General features: G+C 46.6%; 1 protein-coding gene across 15 annotated transcripts in view; it reads right to left on the reverse strand.

Annotated features, from left to right (window-relative positions):
• Nucleotides 1–20,883, reverse strand: part of PTPRT (protein tyrosine phosphatase receptor type T) — a 1,011,807-nt gene that overhangs the window by 665,661 nt on the left and 325,263 nt on the right. The window contains exon 1 of one of the 15 annotated variants that reach the window (XM_070485955.1): nt 5,065–5,200. The exons of the other annotated variants lie outside the window; for them this stretch is intronic. The gene's annotated coding sequence lies outside the window, so the exon portion shown is untranslated. Of the gene's footprint in view, nt 1–5,064; nt 5,201–20,883 lie in introns of those variants that run through there. 15 annotated transcript variants of the gene reach the window in all.

A 20,883-nucleotide genomic window follows, 5' to 3' on the forward strand; every position in this document is an offset into this window, starting at 1 on the left:
TAGAGTCTTATGATTCTATGAAATAAATTGCATCATAAAACACAGTAGGTAAATTCAGGTGGTTCTGGGATGAATATTCCCACCGAGAAAACCACTGTTACTGTGAAATCTTATCTTAACCACTAAAACCTTCAATTCAGAATGAAACCTTAAGACTACTTAGATGAGCCAGTTCAACAGCTATAAGTAGCCTCATTCTTTCACCCTAATACCAAACAGACTAACAGTTGCCAGTTCATCAGTCCTGGGAAATCTGTATTTTGCTTGGGTTCTGGAGGGTACCAGTGATTCATAGCCCATCTCTCCTGGGTTCCAAACAAATTTAAAAATAGACAACAGGAGAGAGAGTTCAAAATCTCCACTTTATTATTCAGGAAGCTGGATTAGAGAAAAGAACTTGAACTTGAGGCCAAATTAGGCTCTCTACATTTTCTTCTCTGAACCAGCATGCAGAGCAGCTGGATGATCATGGGCTCCCTCCTTCCAACTCCACCCTAGAGGGCCACAGCTGTCCTCAAGGGATGACCAGTTAGGGCCATAAGGTGAGGCTCATCCCAAAAATGAGCCAACAAGAAGCCAGGTGACAAAGAGAAACATGAACCAATGGCTATCAGACTTTCACCATTCCACCAATCAGAAAACTCACCCACCCCCTGGGGTAGGGGCCACAGAAAGCAGCGCAAAGGGGAATCTTCCTTCGTGTTTCCAAGAGAGTAAAGTTTCCTAGTTTATGGGCTGGCAGTAACACAGGGTAAGTGGAGAGATGTCCTTTGTCAGATGTCATCTCTAATCATCACAACCTGCCAGTGAGACAGCAAGGAAGGAACCACTGCAGGAGGGAAACTGAGGTGCAGAGAGAAGACTGAGCCAGCATCCATGACCTACATCCTACGAGGTTCCAGAAGGTTTCCCTTGGAGAGACAAGTGATGACCCACAAACCCCACAAAGGTCAGGTGAGTGCCCCTGCCACAGAGGAGTAACACACCTCCAGGAAGGGAAGGTAAGAAGCAAGTGATGCCTGGCTCTCTCCACTCAGAATCCCATGATGTCCTGTGGACATGTCAGCTCCTGATCTCCAGCCAGTTCACGCTAGGCTACTTACCGTCCACGGCAGAGGGAGTCGAGAAGGTTCCCTTCCACCAGCTCAGGTTCCCACTTGTTTATATCCTAGCTCCAGTAGGGAGCAGACTCACTGAGGAGGTAGAGCCAGGTAACATCCACCCACTCCAGCAAGTCTAGGGACACCCTCCATCTCGCTGCCTCCATTGATTGTTAACAGATGATGCTGCCATTTCCAGGCGGAGCTGGTGAAAGTGCATGACCCTCCATCGACTCTCTGTGTAGCAGAAATTGCTGGTCGATTAACAAACCTGTCCTCTTTGTGCTGGGCACATAGCTGGACTACCTTCTCCAGCCAATTTTTACAGTTTGGTGGGGCCATGCAACTGGGTTCTAGCCAATGGGGCCTGAGTAGGAAGTGTGCCACTTCCAGGCTTGGTCCATAAAGGCTGCAACCCTCCACCCTCCACCCTCCTCTGACCCCCACTGCTCCATTCACCTTTGTTCTGTCTTTCAAAGGAAGATCCTTGGACCAGCAGCCTCAGCATCACCTGGGACCTTGTAAGAAATACAGAATCTCAGATCCCACCCCAGGCCTACTGAATCTGAATCTACATTTTATCAAGTTTCCCAGGTGATTTGTATGCACTTTAAGGTGGGAGAATTCCTGTCCCATTGTCTTTTCCCATCCACCAGCTGAAAGCACAGGATTCTAAGAGCTTGAGAGCAGAGCCACAATAAAAAGATCCCAGTTCCCTGAATGACCATGACCATAAGGAAGGCCACCCACCTACTAGGAACACTCATTTTGGACTTTAAGTAAACAAGGAATAAACTATTATGGGTTATTAAGCCACTGAAATTTTAAAGTTTATTCCTGTGGCTAGCATTATCATTATTCTTTCGGCACCCCCATAGAGGCCCTACTTCCTCCAAGTCCCTTTATTTAAGGAGATAACATGAGAAATGATAGTTACTAAGCGAGGCTGCAAGATGCTCCAAATAGGGACATCATTAAGAGCAGTGCCCTAGAGTAAAAAGAAGCCGAAAGAAAGAAGAGAATGAAAGAATGGACTCAGAGAATGAACCCTTGAGAAGGGAAGAAACATTTTGGACCTTCGTTAAGATAACTTGCGTCTTAGGGGGGCCAGAGCTGGGTTGACTAGGGGCACACACCATGCTCCCCATCACCACCACCCTGGCCCCTATTGTCATTTTGTGTGATTTGATATGCAGGCTCTGGCTTTTAGATTAGACAGAAAGTGTTTGGGTGCAAGGCTCAGAGAGATAGACAAGATAATTTAAAAGAATAAAAGAAAATAATAACTGCTCACCTCACCCCACCCAGCCTGCCCACAAAGGAAGGTGGGTGCAGGCCAGAGGGTAGAGCAGCACGGAGTCCTGCTCACGAACGTCTTAATGTGACTGGGGAATGAGCAGTGCTGCTTTCAGGTCCAAGTGACAGAAAGTGACAGGATGAAAAGTCAGCATCAGCACCTGGCATGCCTCACAAGAGAGGAAGGGGTGCTAAGACATTGAGAAGGGCACCCATAACAGCAGCAAAGGTGGGGTCTCCTTCAACGGCTTGCAGGCAGTGGGCTTCCATGAGGATTCCAGAAAGGGGCAACATGAGCAGCTGGTCTTATACCTGTGCACTCACAGGACCCCAGGGATTCTCTTGAGTGACTGGGGAGAGCCTTATGAGGGGAGACAGAGGCCGACAGTCAAGCAGGTGGAGGCTTGCGGGACAGAACATTTAGATCCTGGATTAGTGTCCTATGGCTGCTGTAACTAATTACCATAAACCCAGGGGCTTAGTACAATGCAAATTTATTCCCTTAGTGGAGGTCAGAAGTCTAAAGTCAAGTTGTCGGTAGGGTTTCTTTCATTCTAGAGGCTTTAGGAGATAATCCATTTCCTTGCCTTGTCCAGCTTTTAGTGGCTGCCTGCATTCCTTGGCTCATGGCCCCTCCCTCCATCTTCAAAGGGCATCACTACAACCTCTAGTTGCACCATCACATCTCTTATATTTGACTTTCACCCTCCTGCCTCCCTCTTACAAGGATCCTATACATGGGGTCCACCCAGACAATCCCGGATAACCTCCCCATGGCAAGATCCCTAATTTAATCACATCTACAAAGTCCCTTTTGTCACGCAAGGTACCAGAGGCACAGGTTCCAGGAATTAGGATGTGGACATCTTTGGAGGGCCGTAATTCTGTCATCACAGATATTTATAGGTACCCCCAAGCTGCTGAACCAGAGAGATAAGGATGCCAGACCCATTCAGAAGCCAGCGGGTGCACGCTGTTTAAAGGGCAGGTGCCCTGGGGAACCTGAGTGTTCTTACGTGAGTGTAGAAGATGCCTCATCATATCAGATCCAGTTATCACCAAAGCCTCCGAAGGGGAATATGGTGTAAAAAGCAAAATATAGGGTCAGACAATTTGGCTCCCAATTTAGACCAAAAATAAGAAAAAGGTCTGGGGCTAGACCTGGGGGAGGTCCCCCTCAGCCGTGGGAACCCCTCAGGGCTGCTGGCCAGTGTAACCATCATGGTCACACATCGTTCCTCAGATTCCACCCCCCACATGTGGCTGCTCCTGGGTCACCTTCCAGGTTAATCAGACTGATGACTGCAGTAGAAATTCGCCCCATGGTCTGGCCACCCAATATCTGAATCCCCTTCCTACATTTGGGGAACCTCCCAATTTTTGAAGCAGAGTCCGTCTTCATCTGTGGAAACAGAAAAGGGCAGATGCCCTCTTTCCCAGCCTCTTCTGTAGCTAAGACTCAGGCACAAAATCTGGGCTGCACTGAGCAGATGCACCCAACCCCAGTTTCTGAACCAGAAGCTAGTGATGAAACGAACCAGGGTGCAGGGAACCAGAGACTGTACGGAATCCACTATAGAGAGGGTAGCAAGAGTAGAGGAAGGTGCCTCTGAGGTGCAGAGGCAGCAGTGACAGTGGACGGAGCAGCAAATTCAGGCTTGCATGCCTGGAAGGACAGCCCTGGAGTGGAGCACAGACATGAGTACAACACGCAGAGGCAGGGGTGATTAACTTGGCCAGGGTGGGTCACGATGTGTTCCAGGAGTGGGCCAAGCTGGGCTGGAACTGAAGAATGAATGGAAGGGAAACCTCACCAGCCAGTCAGCGTATTATGAACCCGGATAGAGGAATCTGACCAGCTTTTAGCCCATACCTATACCTGCAGGAACTCCAGCTCTGGCAGTACTCCCTATGTATTTCCAAAAGTCCCCAAGGTACCTTAATTAATGATGCCAACCCCCTTCTCCTCACTGCACTTCCATTCAAATCCCTCATATGCCCTTGCCATCAGCTGCGGTATCTCAATGATTGGGCAAGTCCTTGTTAGTATTTCTCTACTCTGGGACCCACTCAGGGAACACACAATAGAACTGCTTTGGCCCCAAAGTCAACAAGGTTCAAGACACAACTCTTTTGGCAAACTTACATGGCTTTTTTTTCTCCTCCATCAAGGTACATGCTCACCCAGCACCACTGCCGCCTAGAGTTCAGCTCTTAATTCCACTCAGCATCGTCCTTTGTGATGGATTTTCTCCTCCATCCATGGCCCCACAGTCACTCCCTGCAAGAAGCCCCCTTCAGTCTGCAGGACACACCTGAGTATTCACATACCCTAACTGCACAGGGCTCCATGTTTTCTCTCCTAACACCCCTTCCCCAGGAATATCCTCAGCCCCATCAGGTTAGTGTAGATCAGTGGTGTAAATAGATACTAGGGGGTACGTAGCTGAAGGCCACACATCAGGATTTGTAAGCTATCCTCTTTCTCATTCGGGATTCCTTCTGCGGCAGTGTGCCTGATGGTAATTTGGGAGGGCATTTCAAATAGAGGGAACAGCATGTACAAAGGCACAGCAGCAAGAAGCCGTAGCATCCAGCAGTGTAAGCATGGAGTCTTAGAAGAGGGTGGGATCCAGCCATCTATAGCCCCCCCCCACATCTAACCCACCTTACAGAGGTCTGGCCACATCCTCCAGAGGGAAGAAAGCCACTTCTCCCAGCTGAGCACAGGCCTGACGTTTTAGAGACTGTTCAGAAGTGAAGCCCTCATCCATGGGCAGCTCAGTGGGGCCCTCTTTGATCAACAAGTTGGCTTAATTAACATCATCCTGGGGCTGTCAGTTTCCTGGAGATCAAAAATGAGCCGGTCATTACGCCAGATCAGTCAGAAACAAGAAAGAGGAAGACTGTAAATACATTCTCTTCCCTTCTCCCCTTTTTTTATTAAAAAAAAATCCACTAACGTGAGAAGGAACATAAAACAGCACTAGTTTCTTCATAGTTATTACACATAGCACCGAAAATTGTGGAATTAAACCAGGAAGTGCTCTCTGGCTGGCCATAAATTTTGCATTTTTTCCCCGTCGTGCATAATAATGCCTGATAAGCACCCCATTATTGATGTGTCTGCAACATAGATCCCCTTTTTGGAGGCAAAATGCTTCTCCGTAGCAGGTGGCAGGTATTGTGTTTACACATGAGCCCCTCAGGATTGCACTGCCTCACGTCGGCAGTAAAAAGAAAGCCCTAATTGAGTTTTTAATGGCTCTGCACATTGTTCATTAAGATTACATGAGTGTGCTCGGGCGACTGGCAGCTGAGGGCCTGGAGCTCCGAAAGCTCCAAGCTGTCCCTGTAGACAGGTGCCCTCACCAGCTTCCAGCGCCAGCACCTATGTGAAGGGAGCGGATGGCGGCAGGGACCCAAAAGCCGCCGGAAGCCAAGGCAGCTGTGATGGCATGGAACGAGGCCTGGATTTGCAGTCAGAAAACTGAAGTTCAGTCTCACTCCTGTCATCTCTTAGTGGTATGACTTTGAGCAAGTCAATAAAACTCCCTGGGCCTCGAGGTCCTCATCTATAAAATGGGTTGATGAAAGCTACACGTCAAACTTTTTTTGTTTGTCTGTTTTCAGTAAAGATTAAATGAAAAATGGGACTTGGCTCAATAAATGTTAATTTCATAATAAATGGCCACTAGCAGATGACAGTGGGCCCAATGCAATTTATACCATGTTTAATGTTATTAATGTTTATTGAGAACTTAGTACATATGGGGCATTGATCTAAGCATCTTTTAGCATCCCAATGGGGTGGCGCCATGCTATCCCTGTTTTAAAGCACGGGACACCGAGGAAGAGAGAGGGCAAGTCTGTTGCCTGCACAGTCCTCATCTACTCCACGGTAAACGGAACAAGGGCCTCCCGAAGAAGTCCACGTTCGACTCTCCAGAACCTGTGGATACACCATCTTACACGGCAAAGAGGAATTGAAGTTGCAGATGAAATTAAGGTTGCTAATCAGATGACTGTGAGATGGTGGGGATTATTCTGGACGAGAGAGGCAGAAGAGGCAGGATCAGAGAGGGATTTGACGATGCTCTGCAGCTGGCTTTGAGGCTGGAGGAAGGAACCATGAACCAAGAAATGCAGGTGGCCTCTAGAAAGTAGAAAAGGCAAGAAAACAGACTGTCCCCCAGAGCCTCCAGGAAGGAACACAGCCCTGCCAACACCTTGATTTTAGCCCAGTGCGACCCATTTAGGACGCCTGACCTCTAGAACTGGAAGACTAAAAATTCTGTGTTATTATTAGCCACTAAATTTGTGGTAATTTGTTACAGCAGCCATAGGAAACAGATACACTCCAGACTTCCCTGTTTCTGAGTTTTTGCTCTGATGATGCCATTCCTGAAATCCACACTGCCCAGCCCAGACACGGTCCCTCACTAAACCACAGTCATTGGTCGCTTGACAGAGGGGATGCATTCTGAGAAATGCGTCATTAGGCAGTTTCGTTGTTGTGTGAACATCATAGAGTACGCGGACACAAACCTGGATGGTATAGCCTACTACACACCTAGACTATAGGGTACTAGTCTTATGGGATCACCACTGTGTATGTGGTCCATTGTTGACTGAAACATCGTTATATGGTGTAAGTCATGACTGTACTTGAAAGCCACTTAGTTTTTGTGGCTTTCACTAAGTCTCAGAGAACAGTTATTCCTGCATCGCTGACTCTATCCACACCTCTGTTATAGCTGGACAAGGCCTAATTTAAAAGTCCAGAATGATGACGTTTAGCTGTCTGGTCTCAATAAATGGGCCAGGGGCACAAAAACGTCAAAAGACACTATGAAGTAAGAAAATAAATGTGGAAGAGAAGCGCAGAGTTCTATTAGTAGTGTCATGAAAACCAATAATCATTCAGCCAGTCATAAACCTAACAATTTACCAATAGCCACAGTAACAAACATACCATTCAACATCATCCATGTTATCAATGAAAGCAATCTAATTATCATGTGTCGAAAAAAAAGGAAAGAAATTTGCTTCTTTTCTAATACACCAGGAATGGGGAGGAGAGATTATTTACAGCTTAATGGATACATAATGTCTATTTGAAACAAGGAAAATATATCCTGAAGTTTCAAAGGAGTGGAACGTTGTGAAGGTTTTGTCAGAGTCAGTTTGTGTGAACAAGTAATAACTGTTTCTGTAATCATTCATTCAGAACAATAAGTTGGGGTTTAAGCATTTCATATGCAAATTTGTTAAGGCAGTTCTCCAAGAAACAGCTATCTGATCATCCATGTAGGTGTGGATAATGTAGTTTAAAAATGAAATTTAACCCAGGTGACTGGATTTGAAGGCGCTGCTGGAAGGGGCTCCGTACGGGGGCCTTTCCCCACAAAGACCAGGTACCAGGGCCGCCTGCGTTCCTTCCCGTTCCTGAGAAAAGGATGAAAGGGGCAGGGGGTGGGAGGGAGAAAGAGAAGGAAGACAGGGTCAAGGGAGAAGTAAAGGAAGAAGGAGAAAGCATCAGAGTAGACAGAAAAAAGAGGAGGAGAGGAGGGAGAAAGGCAGAGAGGGGAGGAGAGGAGAAAGATGATGGACACAAAGCCAAGTAAAATTTAACCCATGCTCAACCCCTTAAGGATGCCCACCCCTTTCACTCCCCAAACCAAAACAAAAGTTTCACACCGCATTCTCCTTTTGGACCTTATGATAATGTTGTGATGAAAACAGACCCAGGTGAACGTCGTGAGGCACACGGGGACCTGGGTCTCCGCTTCATAACTTCATAACTCATCTCCCGCAACACCTCAGCATAACATAACTTCTCAGGAGGAAAAATAAATGCTGGGAAAAACAATGAAACTCAACACACGACGGAGCCAGAACTCGGCTACAGAACCGGTGGAACACAAGGGCTTGCAGGTGCTCTTCAAAGTGGGGAACATCACAACCCTTCTGGCAAGGTCAAGACGGAACTGAAGGGCAGGCAATGCCACTGTCCCCTTCCTGTGCACCGGTTTAGTCACACGGCACCTCTGTGAGCGAGGCATTGCCTCTCCACGTCTTCACCTGTCAGACAGGTATGCTGGTGGGTTTCTAAAGTTCCCTCCAGCTAGAGAAGCCTAGAGTTCCGAGGCTTTACAGTCACATAACTAGTTACTGTGAGTTAGACGCCAGGACTGGCTTGGATTTTCTATGTAGGCTCTTTCTGGAGAAGGAATGAAGGAGTAGAGGCCTTTTTCCTTGGCTCTTGTCTTGAAGAAACAACACAGTGATTTTTATGTTCCCACAAAAATTCCTTTCCCTGTAGTAACACCTGCTCATTAATAATAACAACAGCAAACACATATCATCACATTTTACTAATATTCATTCATTTAATTCTAATATCAACCCTATGAGGTAGTCATTATTATCATCCTTCTTTTACAAACGAGAAAACTCAGGCACAGAGAGCTTAGGTAACTTTCCCAAGACCCCACAGCTAGTAGCAGAGCCAAGATTCAAACCCAGGAAATTCTATCATCATTTAGCTCTTAGGCTCCATATCACAAGTGGGCGTGTTGTATTTGGTGGCAAGGAGTGATCGCACATTCCCTGGGGTTAGCTGGCCTTGCCCTGGGCAGCTGGTGCAGGTAAGGAGACGGGTCAAGAGTGGGAGGAAAGAACAAAAATGAAACCAGTTGTCAGGCTGCTGCCATATTAAGAGTGAAGAGAACAACAGGGCTGCTGGGAGCATCGTCAGACCCCAAATTGTTCCAGACATTCATTGGGCTGAGTCCTTCACTTCTGCAGCTCTAAATCTCTAAACTGAAATGACATGGAACTAAAATATATATATTTTTTTAAATCTCCAAACTCTTCACACATCCGCTGGCATGATAATATTTTGATTAGTTACATTTATGCTCCAATTACACTCACAGAATGTTCGACTGTGTCTTATATAGAGCGTGTTTGCCATGCTCCATGGAAAATACTAGATTATTACCTCGTATATTTGCAATGGGAAAAGACACAAACGGAAAAGGGGGGAAAACAGAGTGAAGAGATGACTAAGCCTGTGAAAATAGCGCTGCCTTGCCTTCACATTCCTAAATTGGGTCATTGCTATTATTTCCCAAGCTTTAAAATACCAGGGCTTGGAGTGATGTTGAGTATGGAAGTCTACCTTCCCCTTACCTGACACTTTTATCTCCCCCATAACAACGGGGTCTGACTCTAAAAGCAACCTGATCACGCATCCACTGAGTGGCAAGGTCAACGGGGGGAGGTTTGTGTTTTTGTGGGTTTTTTCTGGAGAGAGTGTCCATCTGTTTCTCAAAGAGGTCCTTAACCCTGCCTGTAATGAATAAGTAAATACGCAAATACATAAAGGTTGAGAGCTACTCTGAGCTTTGCAGGACGCCTGCCCTGGTGGTGCTAGGATAGACTTTCACCGTGAGTGCTGGCTAGACGCCTTCACATTGTTTCTTCTTCATCAGCAGACCCCATTGTGGTTGGGGGAGGTGAGGGCATCACACCATCCGGTGCCGATATCAGATGGGCCCCTCAGCCCCATGGAGATGTGCTAAAGCTTGTCTGTCCCCCAATCCCACAGCACCCTCCCCTCAAATCCTCAGCCACCAGGGCCTAACTTTCTCCTCTTGCTCCCCCTGCCACTGCATCCCCAAGTCACCAAGTACCTCTGCGCCTCAGTTTCCTTCCTGTGGCTCCAAGCATGAAAGCTAACCCTTCCACCAGCTTCCTCATAAATCCACTAGAACCAAGCATTTTATAAATTGAATGAAATTGGTTCTAACCTTAAGCAGTATTTGCACACCTACTATGTGTCCGACACTCTAGGAAAACAGCATCAGCACAACAGAGCTTTTGTCTTTGTGGAGACTGCAGACAGGAAAAGGCAGTTTTGAGGATTTTGGAAAGTTCTAGGATAGGGCGGGTACCCAGAGAGAGATCTAACCAGGACTTGATTTAGGGGAGGAAGTATAAAAAGAAAGAAAAAACAACAATGTGCTGGAGCCAATAAACTCCACGCTGAGGCCTGAGGTCATACAGGTGTCAGACAGGTGAAGAAGGAGCAGAGAGAATGTCCCCAGCAGATGAAATAGCCTATTTCAAAGCCAAGAAGTAAGACAGCCTCTAACCCGTGGAGGGACTAGAAGGAATTGTCGATACAGAGCAAGTACCTTACAGACCACCATTCTAACTTCCCACCCCGTAGATATGGGATGAGGAACTTGATATCCAGAGACATACAGTGACTTGCCCAAAGTCACACAGCCAGATGGTGGCAATACCAGAACTCAAACTTAGGTATGTCTGATTCCAAGGTCAGCGCTATTTCCCTCTACAACAGTGGTTCCCAAATTGTAGCATTCATGAGAATCACCTGGAAAGCTTGTTGAAAGACTTCAGGATCCCACCCCCAGTGGGTTAGAATTTGCACTTTTACCAAGTTTCCACCTGAAGCTGATGCAGCTGATCAGCGGGCCACACCTTGAGAATTCTTGGATCGGCTGCTCCCTACCCGCCAGCTCTGACGGGCCAGGGGTTCACGAACTCGGTGCAATCCCCAGGTGGTGCTGCCCCCGCTATCCATCCAGGGCTGGCAAGATGCCAACCTGCTTGAAGAGGCTCCCTCCTCCCCAGGGCCACACCCTACCCACCTCTCTCTGGCCACTGACCATCAAACGCGAAGCCCCTCTCTGCTGCCCAACCTCAGCAAGGCCCCCCTCTGACATGAGCCGTCCCCGTTCAATCATTGCCAATTACCAAGAATATCATTAGACACTTATTGACTCCCGCAGATGTACCGGGTCTGCATAGAAAACAGCACAATAATTATTCCTCCTCTTTTACCATCCTCTAAGGAGCTACAAGAATTTGACAGCTGTTATCCAATTAATTCTGACAGCATTTTTTTTTTAATGTAAAGGTATTTATTTCATCTAAGGTGAAAAAAAAGCTATTTCCTTTTTTGAGGTGAGAATGAGGGCAAAGAGAGGCCAAATGACTTGGTCGGTATCACTAGAGTCATTTATCACCTCCTTTGTCCTGCAGGGTCAGTGAAATAATGAATGAGAGCATGAACTCTGGATTCAGACTGCCAGATCCAATCCTAGCTCTGTCAGCCACCAGCCGTGTGACCTTAGGCAAGTTGCTTAACCTCTCTGAGTCACAGTTTCTTTATCTGTAAAATGAGAGTGATGATGGTAATGGTAGCACCTGCCTTGCAGGTTTGTTATGGGAACTAAATGTGTGTATACATGTTAAGTGCTTACAATAGGGCTTGGCACATCATAAGAGCTCTGTAAATGTGAGCTACCATGGTCATCAGCAGCAGTGCAGCATCTCTGAGTCCTCTTGTAGATCTCTGACTACAACAGAGAGTAAGATAGTTGGCCTACAATCCAGCAGGCTCAGGTAGAACCCAGTGCCAATTTCCATGCATGGAATGACCCCAGGAGGCACCAGGAAGCCACGGCTCCCCACAGTTCCCCCCAAGGAGCATCTCTCTTTGCCAGCAGTTCTCCAAATGTGGTCCCCCAACCAGTTGCATCAGCATCAACTGGAAACGTAGAAAAGCAAGTTCTCGGGCCCCAGCCAGACCTACTGAATCAGAACCTCTGAGGCTGGGCCCAGCCACCTGTGCCCGCCCAAGCCCTCCAGGTGATGCTGATATAGGCTCAAGTTTGAGAAATGCTTTTTTTGGAAACAGGTTCCAAGGGCCTCAGCCTATTCGGGTGGACCAGGATAACCCAGGGAACTTACGCCAGCTCCAGTCTACTGCATGTTCCCTACATTTCCCATGAAAGGACAGGTCACCTGAGGTCACCAACTACGCTCTTGACCACTGCCGTCCACCGCCTCACCTGAAACTGCCATCCCGCTCCCACCTCCGGAGAGGCCTCCGAGCACCACCCCTGTGGACCAGCCTGGGAGGGGCATTCGCTGCCGTGACCGCAGCCGCCTCTACGCGTTACAAGGCAGGAAGAGGAGGATGCGTGGGGAGAACGGATGACTCACAGAAATAGACATATAGAATCTCCCAGTCCTACCCGAGTCCTTGAAGCCATCAGGATGTCCCCACGGCTGTCGACTGGGGCCTCTTGAAATCAAACCCCGGAACGCCCTGACATTCTGCATGGCCTTCGTCCTGAACTGCTCACACTTCTCTGCTCATCCTTCACTTGTCAACCTGCTTCCAGTCCTGTCAACTGCAAGTCTGACTTCCTATTTCAGTACCTAGCCCCAGTCCTCTTCCTTTGTCCCACTTTTTCTACCAAAATCCACTTTGGACTCCTTGAACACAATGCAAATGCCCCCTCCCCTGGCTACCCTTCCTCCTTCTGCTGTCCACCCCCATCCAGTCCAGTGGATTCTATACTCCACGCCACCAAAGAGAATGACCCTGTCAGCTCCGCCCAGCTCCACGCTGGGACCTGGACACAGATGGGAAGACAGAGCAGAACGAGATGAAACAATGAAGTGAAGGGCCCTCTAGGACTAGAAGCTGTCAAGTAGACAATGATCTTTGTATTCATTTGCGAGAACTGCAGTAACAGGGTACCACAAACCGAGTGGCTCAAACAACAGAAATTGATTGTCTCACGGTTCTGGAGACTAGAAGTCGGAGATCGAGGTGTCAGCAGAGTTGGCTCCCTCTGAGGGCTGGGAGCGAGACTCTGTTCCACACCTCTCCCCTAGCTTCTGATTTGCCAGCAATCTTTGGCCATCCTTGCCTTGTAGAAGCATCACCCTGAGCTCTGCCTTTAGATTCACGTGGTCTTCTCCCTGTGTGTATGTCTGTCCCCAAATTTCCCCCGTCTATAAAGACACCAGCCATATTGGACAGAGGCCCACCTAATCCAGTATGGCCTCATCTTAACTAATTACATCTGCAACGTCCCTATTTCCAAACGAGGTCACATTCTGGGGTAGGAGGAGTTAGGACTTCAACATGTGACTTTGAGGGGCGGATACAGTTCAACCCCTACCAAGCTTCCTAGAGCCTAGTGTGCTCCCCGCCCATAGGTGCCAGAGGCAGTCACTTAGGAGGATTTCGGTAGGGATGACTAACCATCAGATTTGGAGATGTGGTGTCGTATTAATTGTTTTTCCTTATAAAATGATGTCTAGGGGAAAAAAACAGAAAAGTAGAAGGGAGGGGAGAAAAACACCCACCAGAGAAAAACAACCACAAGAACATCTTGAGGTATTTCCTAAAAGCCACATTTCCTGGCGTGGGTTAGTGCTTTCTACAGAGTTCTGGCATTTAATTGGGCTTGTGGCTGCAGTTGGCAAACTTTTCCTGAAGGAGAGGCTTAATGAGGGATTACAGTTTATGGTGGACGTGTTTGCATTGAAGCTATACCCAGATGCCACTGGGAAAGGCACGAGCATCTCTTCCACAGGCCTGCCTGCTCCTTGATGAAGCCAGTTTGTTCTACAGGCTAATGTATACTGAGCTCCTGTTGGGCACCAGGCACTGTCGTAGGCCCTGGGAACACAGCTGCGAACAAAACAGTCAAGAGACTTAATCAGAGACAGTTTGCTGAGATGAAAACTCTCCTCGAGAGCTTTGGAACGAGTTGAATAGGGCTTCTGTAGGTCCCCTCCAGGGAAGCTAACTAACTTTTTATCCTGTGATTTCCTCATTTTGAGTTCTTGATTTTCAGCTCATCTTTGGACACTCTGAAGTAGCTTTTCAGTGATTATTTCCCCAGGAAGAATCTAGGGATGGTATAGTTTCTGGGCCCATGCATTGCTGATACCACATCATTTTTATGGTATAGATCATGAGGCTGTGACTAAATTTTTTGAGTCTCAATCTATTCCCTTCTAAACAACATAGACCCGAGCTTCTCACGCTTTGCTAATAGAACCAGGAGAGCAGGCTGGTCCCTTGGTGTCAGATCCTCTTCCTGGACACACACCTGGGAAGCAGGTAGATAGGCACATCTCGCACCCTGATTCCTAACACATGGAAGATTCTTTGATCGTATGGGTTTGTACTTGGGAGCACAGCATGGCGGCAGAGAGGCAGGCTCTCCAGTCAGACTGCCCGCAGTCAAGTCCTAGCTCTGCCAGTTCCTACAGTGCCTCCTTGGGCAAACCACTCAGCATCTCCACGTCTCTGTTTCCCAATCTGCAAAATGGGGATAATAAAAATACCAGCCTCCTAGGATCACCATGAGGATGAACTGAGTTAATATGTGTGATGGCTCAGAAGAGAGGCTGACAAACTCTTCCCCAAAATGGGCTGGATAATGAATATTTTAGGCTTTGCAGGTCCTACAGTCTTTGTCGCAATTACTCAACTCTACTGTTGCAGCGTGACAGCTCCACAGATGATAGATAAACAAATCAATGAGGCTGTGTTCCAATAAAACTTGACAAAAACAGCAGCAAAGGCATCCCACGGGCTGTAGTTTGCAGACCCCTGCCTTAGAAGAGTACCTGGCAAGTACTAAGCTATCAATAAATGCTAGCTATTATTATTACTAAGAATGATTAGATTCAGAAGGATGGTAGCTGGATCGTCTCCTATGCTCACTGTCTGGTTCTCTGACACTATGAACAGATGGAGTACATGAAAATCCACCATCCACAGAAGCTTTCCTCCCAGCCCACCTATAGCACTCGACTTGTGAAAACTACACCTTCCAAGATGCAACGTGCCGCCACAATTTCTCTGCTAATTTTTGCGTTGTATTTGTGAGTTTCAGCCTCCAGCAAGATGTAAAAAGAAAAGGTGGGAGGGAAACAATAGAACTTTGAGTGCCTCAGAAAGTCTTGTTCATGCTGTAAAGGGATGTCTGCCCCATTTTTAGGCTTGTGCAGACCTTTGTCTTCTCCTAGAGCATCAGGGAATTAAAGCCACATGTCACTTTTAGGGGGCACAGCACAGGTGGCTGATTTAATCTGTTTCTTGATCATTCCAATGAGCCTTAGAGTTGGGTGACATTTCTCCCAGATTCTGTCAAAGGGTTGCCTGTCTTACTCACTACGGCCTTCGGTGCTGCCCTCATGGGGATTTTTATGGGAAGCTGCAAGACACTGGATTCCCAAAGGATCTTAAGGTTTATTTTTACCCTGGACTCTGAGCATCCAGAGTAGAGTTGCTGAGCCCTGTGCTCTCCATGGTGCCCTATCTCACTCTAAACACGTGGCTCTGATTCTTTACCCACTTCTCAGGTTTTTCTGAGTTTTTCCTTCACCACCTACATCAAGGGGTAAGTTCTGCCCTGTTTTTCCCGTCTTGACCAAAAATGATATATTAAGACCAAGAGCCAAAAGCCTAGACAACAGATGTGAGCCAAACTTCTCAACTACTTTAAGTAATTTCTACTTGCTTGGGCTGCAATCCCCTCCATGCCTTTACATTCATTCATTCATTAGTTCACTTGTGTATTCATCCACGTCCATCAAAGGTTCACTGAGTAAGCATTATGCACACGGTACCAGGGATGCAGAGCTAAACATAAACATGTTGTTCTCTTGAGGACTTCATGGTCTAGACGGGTATGGTGGACCTCGTGGCACACTGCCCATATCCCTCTTTAAGGAAGGTCTCGTGGCTCCAGCTACTGAGACACTTGGTTACACAGCCTTCAGCTGTCAGCCCCTCCACGGATTGTCTCAGCTGCACAGAGTGGCTTCATCCAAGACGTGCCCTTCTGGGGTACCAAACTCCAATGATTGACAGAGGCAGGGTGCAACACCCCTGCAGACTGTGAGAGGCCATTTTCGCTCCAGAGCTCCCCTTGGGGTTGGCCAAGGATGTCGTCAGGTCTTCATGGCAGCTCAAGTTCTCCCTCCACCTGCTCCTCCTCCCACAGCTGCACCCCAGAGGCACTTCCTAATAAACATCCTAACAAACACGAGCCTCCCTCTCTGATCCTGCCTCCCAGAGAACCAATTGCAACATGGGTCTGGGGACACGAAAGAGGAGCGAATCACTCTGGAAGGTTTAGAGGTGACGTTTGTGTTGGTTCTTAAAATGACATGTAGGATTAGTCCAGGCAGAGAAAGGGAACAATCACTTCAGCCAGAGGGAACAGAGAGAGAAAAGCCTGGCGGATGTCACACAACCGAGTTCCAGAATCCTTTAATATCTTGGTCTGACTGGTGTGTGGGGATGTGTGGGTCAAGGACAAAGCCGAGTCCTTGATGGCCAGGCTAAGGAGCTGACAGTCCAGTGGGAACAGAAGGATATTTTTAAGAAGAACTGAGACGTGATCAAACATTCATTTCACAAAGATCAATGGCCCCAGCAGAAAATCAAGATCCAAGCTGGATATTTCCAGCAGGTAGAGTTTTTGTACGACTTGAACCTTGACACAACCATTGGGAAGTTGGGGGAATGCCCTAACCATAGGGATCACAAGAACACTAGTCTACAGTTCTGGCTACCTATGGCCCCAGAGAGGATGCTCAACAAACACAGCATCCAATGTCTGCCGACTGCCGACACCCCTACACATGCCCTCAGCTGCTGGAGACCTGTGGCCTCCCCAGCTCTAATGCCTCCCAGATCTCTCACTGGTGGAATCTAACTGGGACCCCACAGGCGAAGGAGTCTGGGAAATGTAGTTTCCAGGCTTTATGCCCCTGTGGTACAGGCTGCGTATCAACAAGTAACACCTCAGGACCAACGGGATGTAAGGTGGGTGGGTAGCAGAGCAAGTGACTGCAAACAGGTACTTGTAAATCAGCTCAGAGATTCAAGCAAAAGCTCAGGCAGGAGATGCTGGTGCCGCTGTCCCTGCCCAATTCTCCCTCCTGCTCCAAGGACCCCAAACCTGCTCTGAGGCTGGGCAGGGAGTGAGCAGAACTGAGGAGGACAGGTGACAGGGACCACCTGGAGTGTGTGTGGGAGACCCAGAGCACTATCCAGCCAGTGTGACTACAGGGGAGTCTGGCCCCACATCAGGTGGCTGCTTCGTACTCACAGGCCATTGGGCGAGAAGGGCTCTGAGATGGACAGGGAACCAATCTTGCATCAGAAACCTTGGCGTGGAGCCCTTTTCCACCATTTCCTAACCACAGATATGAGATGCCAAGGGCTGTCATAACACATTACCACAAACTTGGTGGTTTCAGATGACAGAAATTTTTTCTCTCATAGTTCTAGAGCCCAGAAGTCAGAAATCAAGGTGAGTCAGCAGGGCTGTATTCTCTCTAAAGGCTCCGAGGAGAATCCTTCCTTTTCTCTTCCAGCTTCTGATGGCCGCATCACTCCAGTCTCTGCCTCCATCTTCACGTGGCCTTTTCCTCTGTGTTTCTGTGTTTCAAATCTCCCTCTGCCTTTCTCTTATAAAAATACCTATCCTTGGATTTAGACCCACCCTAAATCCAGGATGATCTCATCTTGAGATCCTTCACTTAATTACATCTACAAATTCCAAATAGGATCACATTCACAGGTTCTGGGACTTAGAACGCGGACATATCTTGGGGGACCATTACTCAACCTACTACAACTACGCTAAGTGACCCAACGCATGTCACTTACCCTCATGATAAGTCTCACGTAAATAGGCAGTGGGAGGAAAAGAGGACCAAGCTGGCACAGTTACAAGCACAGGGAAAGCATGAATTAAAAATCTGTTGAATCTGAATCAAGCACCTGCCCCATGACCACAGAGCAGTCTCCCGGGACTGATCTGGACTTGAAGACTGACTTAGTTCATGCAGAGCTAACACAAAGCATCAAGCCCAGTGCACATTCAGGATCGCACTAGATTGCCTCCAAAGCATTTGCCAGCTCTAAAGCTATGACTGTATGAAATAGCATCCGGCACCTGCAGTCCCTCCTCAGTTAAATGTGCAGGTTGGATGGAACGATCTCCAGATTCCTTCCAGCTCTCACAGCCTATGGTTTCAGGATTTCTACAAAACTTTGGGCATTCGATTCATGACAGGTTAACTCAACAACTGAAATCTCGCCCCCCACCCACCAGGGGAAAATCAGATTTAACAGGGATCACGTCCACCCACAGTGGTTTTTCAATGCTGCTTCCTGTTTTCGCCCGTGTCACACCCCCCACCCATTTCATAATTCCCCCCATTTCATAATTCTCTGTCCTCCAGCATCAAGGCTTGCATCAGGTCTCCACCACTTTCTAACTACGCAACTTAGGACAAGCCCTTTGGCATCTTATTTTTTCTCTTTTAAGCTTTTTAAATTTTAATAAATTAAAAATACAGAAAATAAAGAAGCCTACAAAGAATAAAATAATAAACATCCATAGCTCCACTATCCAGGATTAACTACTGTAAACATATGGACATATTTGCTTTGTCGTTTTTTTTAAAGAAAGATCACATTATTGTTATAGTGAAAGTGATACATATTCATTTTGAAGAATTCAAGAAATGCAAGAAAAAAAAATACAAAGATCCAAGTTAAAAAAAAAAAAATCCCAAGTTTCACCACCCAGAAATAGCTATCATTAACTTACGGCAAACATCATTGTAAATATCTTACGATAAATACAGAGACAAAGGGATGGATGACAGATGGTTGGATGGACAGAAGAACAAGTAGAAATAAATACTATCAAATGTGGGATAAAATATTATACACTATTCTAAAATTTGTACATCATATTTATTTTCACTTGTAGTTAGAAGAAAAAAGGAAATTAAAACAGAATTAAAGCAAACCTAGACCTTCAAAGGTTTCTTCACCATGAGATGGTTGTGAAAAGACTCCTATGAAGTTAAGAATATAGACTGTGTAGGGGCTGACCCGGTGGCATAGTGGCTGAGCTCACATGCTCCGCTTCTGCGGCCTGGGGTTCACAGGTTCAGATCCTGGGTGTGGACCTACACACCACTCGTCAAGCCATGCTGTGGCGGTTTCCCACATAAAAAATAGAGGAAGACTGGCCCTGATGTTAGCTCAGGGCCAATCTTCCTCAAGCAAAAAGAGGAAGATTGGAAACAGATGTTAGCTCAGGGCCAATCTTCCTCACCAAAACAAAACAAAACAAAACAAAACCAATAACAACAAGAATACAGATTGTGAAGAAAACATTAAGAGTTTGCAGTAATTATGTTGTTTTTTAACTATTTATTTCAATTTTAGACACTATTTAATGGCTCCACGCTGTGAGAAACAGCATAGCGTTCTCGCACTTCCTCGAAACTTCCCTCTCTCTCTCTCGATTTCTCAGCTTTAATTGTTGGTGGCTGCTGTTGTTACACTGCCTGGTTTATAACCTTCACATCCTGATCTATAACTGTAATTGCTTGAGTTGTTTATTGTTAGTTCTATCTGTATATATCTATCTGTAGAATCTCTACCCATCATCAATCCTTATACTGTGAGCTCTGCATTCATGAATCTTTTATTTTTATTCACTCTTAATTAGTTGGATTTCGTGATTCAGTATTTTTTCAAGATCTCATGGAAGTTGTATTTATTCTGAGCACATTTATTCTTGAGGACAATTGTTTGTTAGCTTTATATCCCGGGATATTCTTGAGCTATGCTTTCTTCCCACTAATTCTTTTAGACACTATTTCAGTGTCTCCCCAAACCGAATGTTGCTGTAGAGAAGTTTGAGGCCAGCCTGACTTTTTTCCTTCTCCTTGTGGAGGATGTTCTTGTGTCTGGAAAATTGGGTAGTTTCTTTCTTTATCTTAAGGTTTAATAGCTTAACTAGGATATGTCTTGGTGTTCACTATTCTGTACCGAATTATCCTGGAACACATTGTCTATTTTTTTTTATTGTGGTAAAATATGTAACATAAAATTTGGCATTTTTAAGCGGACAACTCAGTACCTTTAATTACATTCACAAGATTGTGCAATGGGGGCCAGCCAGGTGGCGCAGCGGTTAAGGGCGCACGTTCCACTTCTCGGCAGCCCGGGGTTCGCGGGTTCAGATCCTGGGTGCAGACATGGCACCTCTTGGCACTCCACGCTGTGGTAGGCATCCCACATATAAAGTAGAGGAAGATGGGCATGATGTTAGCTCAGGGCCAGGCTTCCTCAGCAAAAAGAGGAGGACTGGCAGTAGTTAGCTCAGAGCTAATCTTCCTCAAAAAAATAAAAATAAAAAGACTGTGCAACGATCACCACTTACCATTTCCAAACTTTTTCATCACCCTAAAGAGAAATTCTGTAACCACTAAGCAATGACTCCCTATGCCCTCTGCTCCAATCTGGTGACCTCTAATCTACTCTCTGTCTCTATGAATTTGTCTGTTCTAAATATATATATCTTATAAGTGGAATCCTGTAATCAAAAACAAAGCAGACAGTAATAAGTATTGAGGAGATGTGGAGAAATGGGAACCCTCACACATTGCTGGTGGGAAAGTAAAATGATGCCGCTGCTTGTAACACATTGTCTTTTGAACTTCAAATTTATTTATTTACTCAACCAGGAAAATTTTTCTATTCAGAGGCAGAATAGCATAATTCTGCTCTTTTGAATCTCAGTTCTGTCATATA

This window comes from Equus asinus, chromosome 15 (genome assembly GCF_041296235.1).
Source record: "Equus asinus isolate D_3611 breed Donkey chromosome 15, EquAss-T2T_v2, whole genome shotgun sequence".
In the NCBI taxonomy this organism is placed as follows: Eukaryota; Metazoa; Chordata; class Mammalia; order Perissodactyla; family Equidae; genus Equus; species Equus asinus.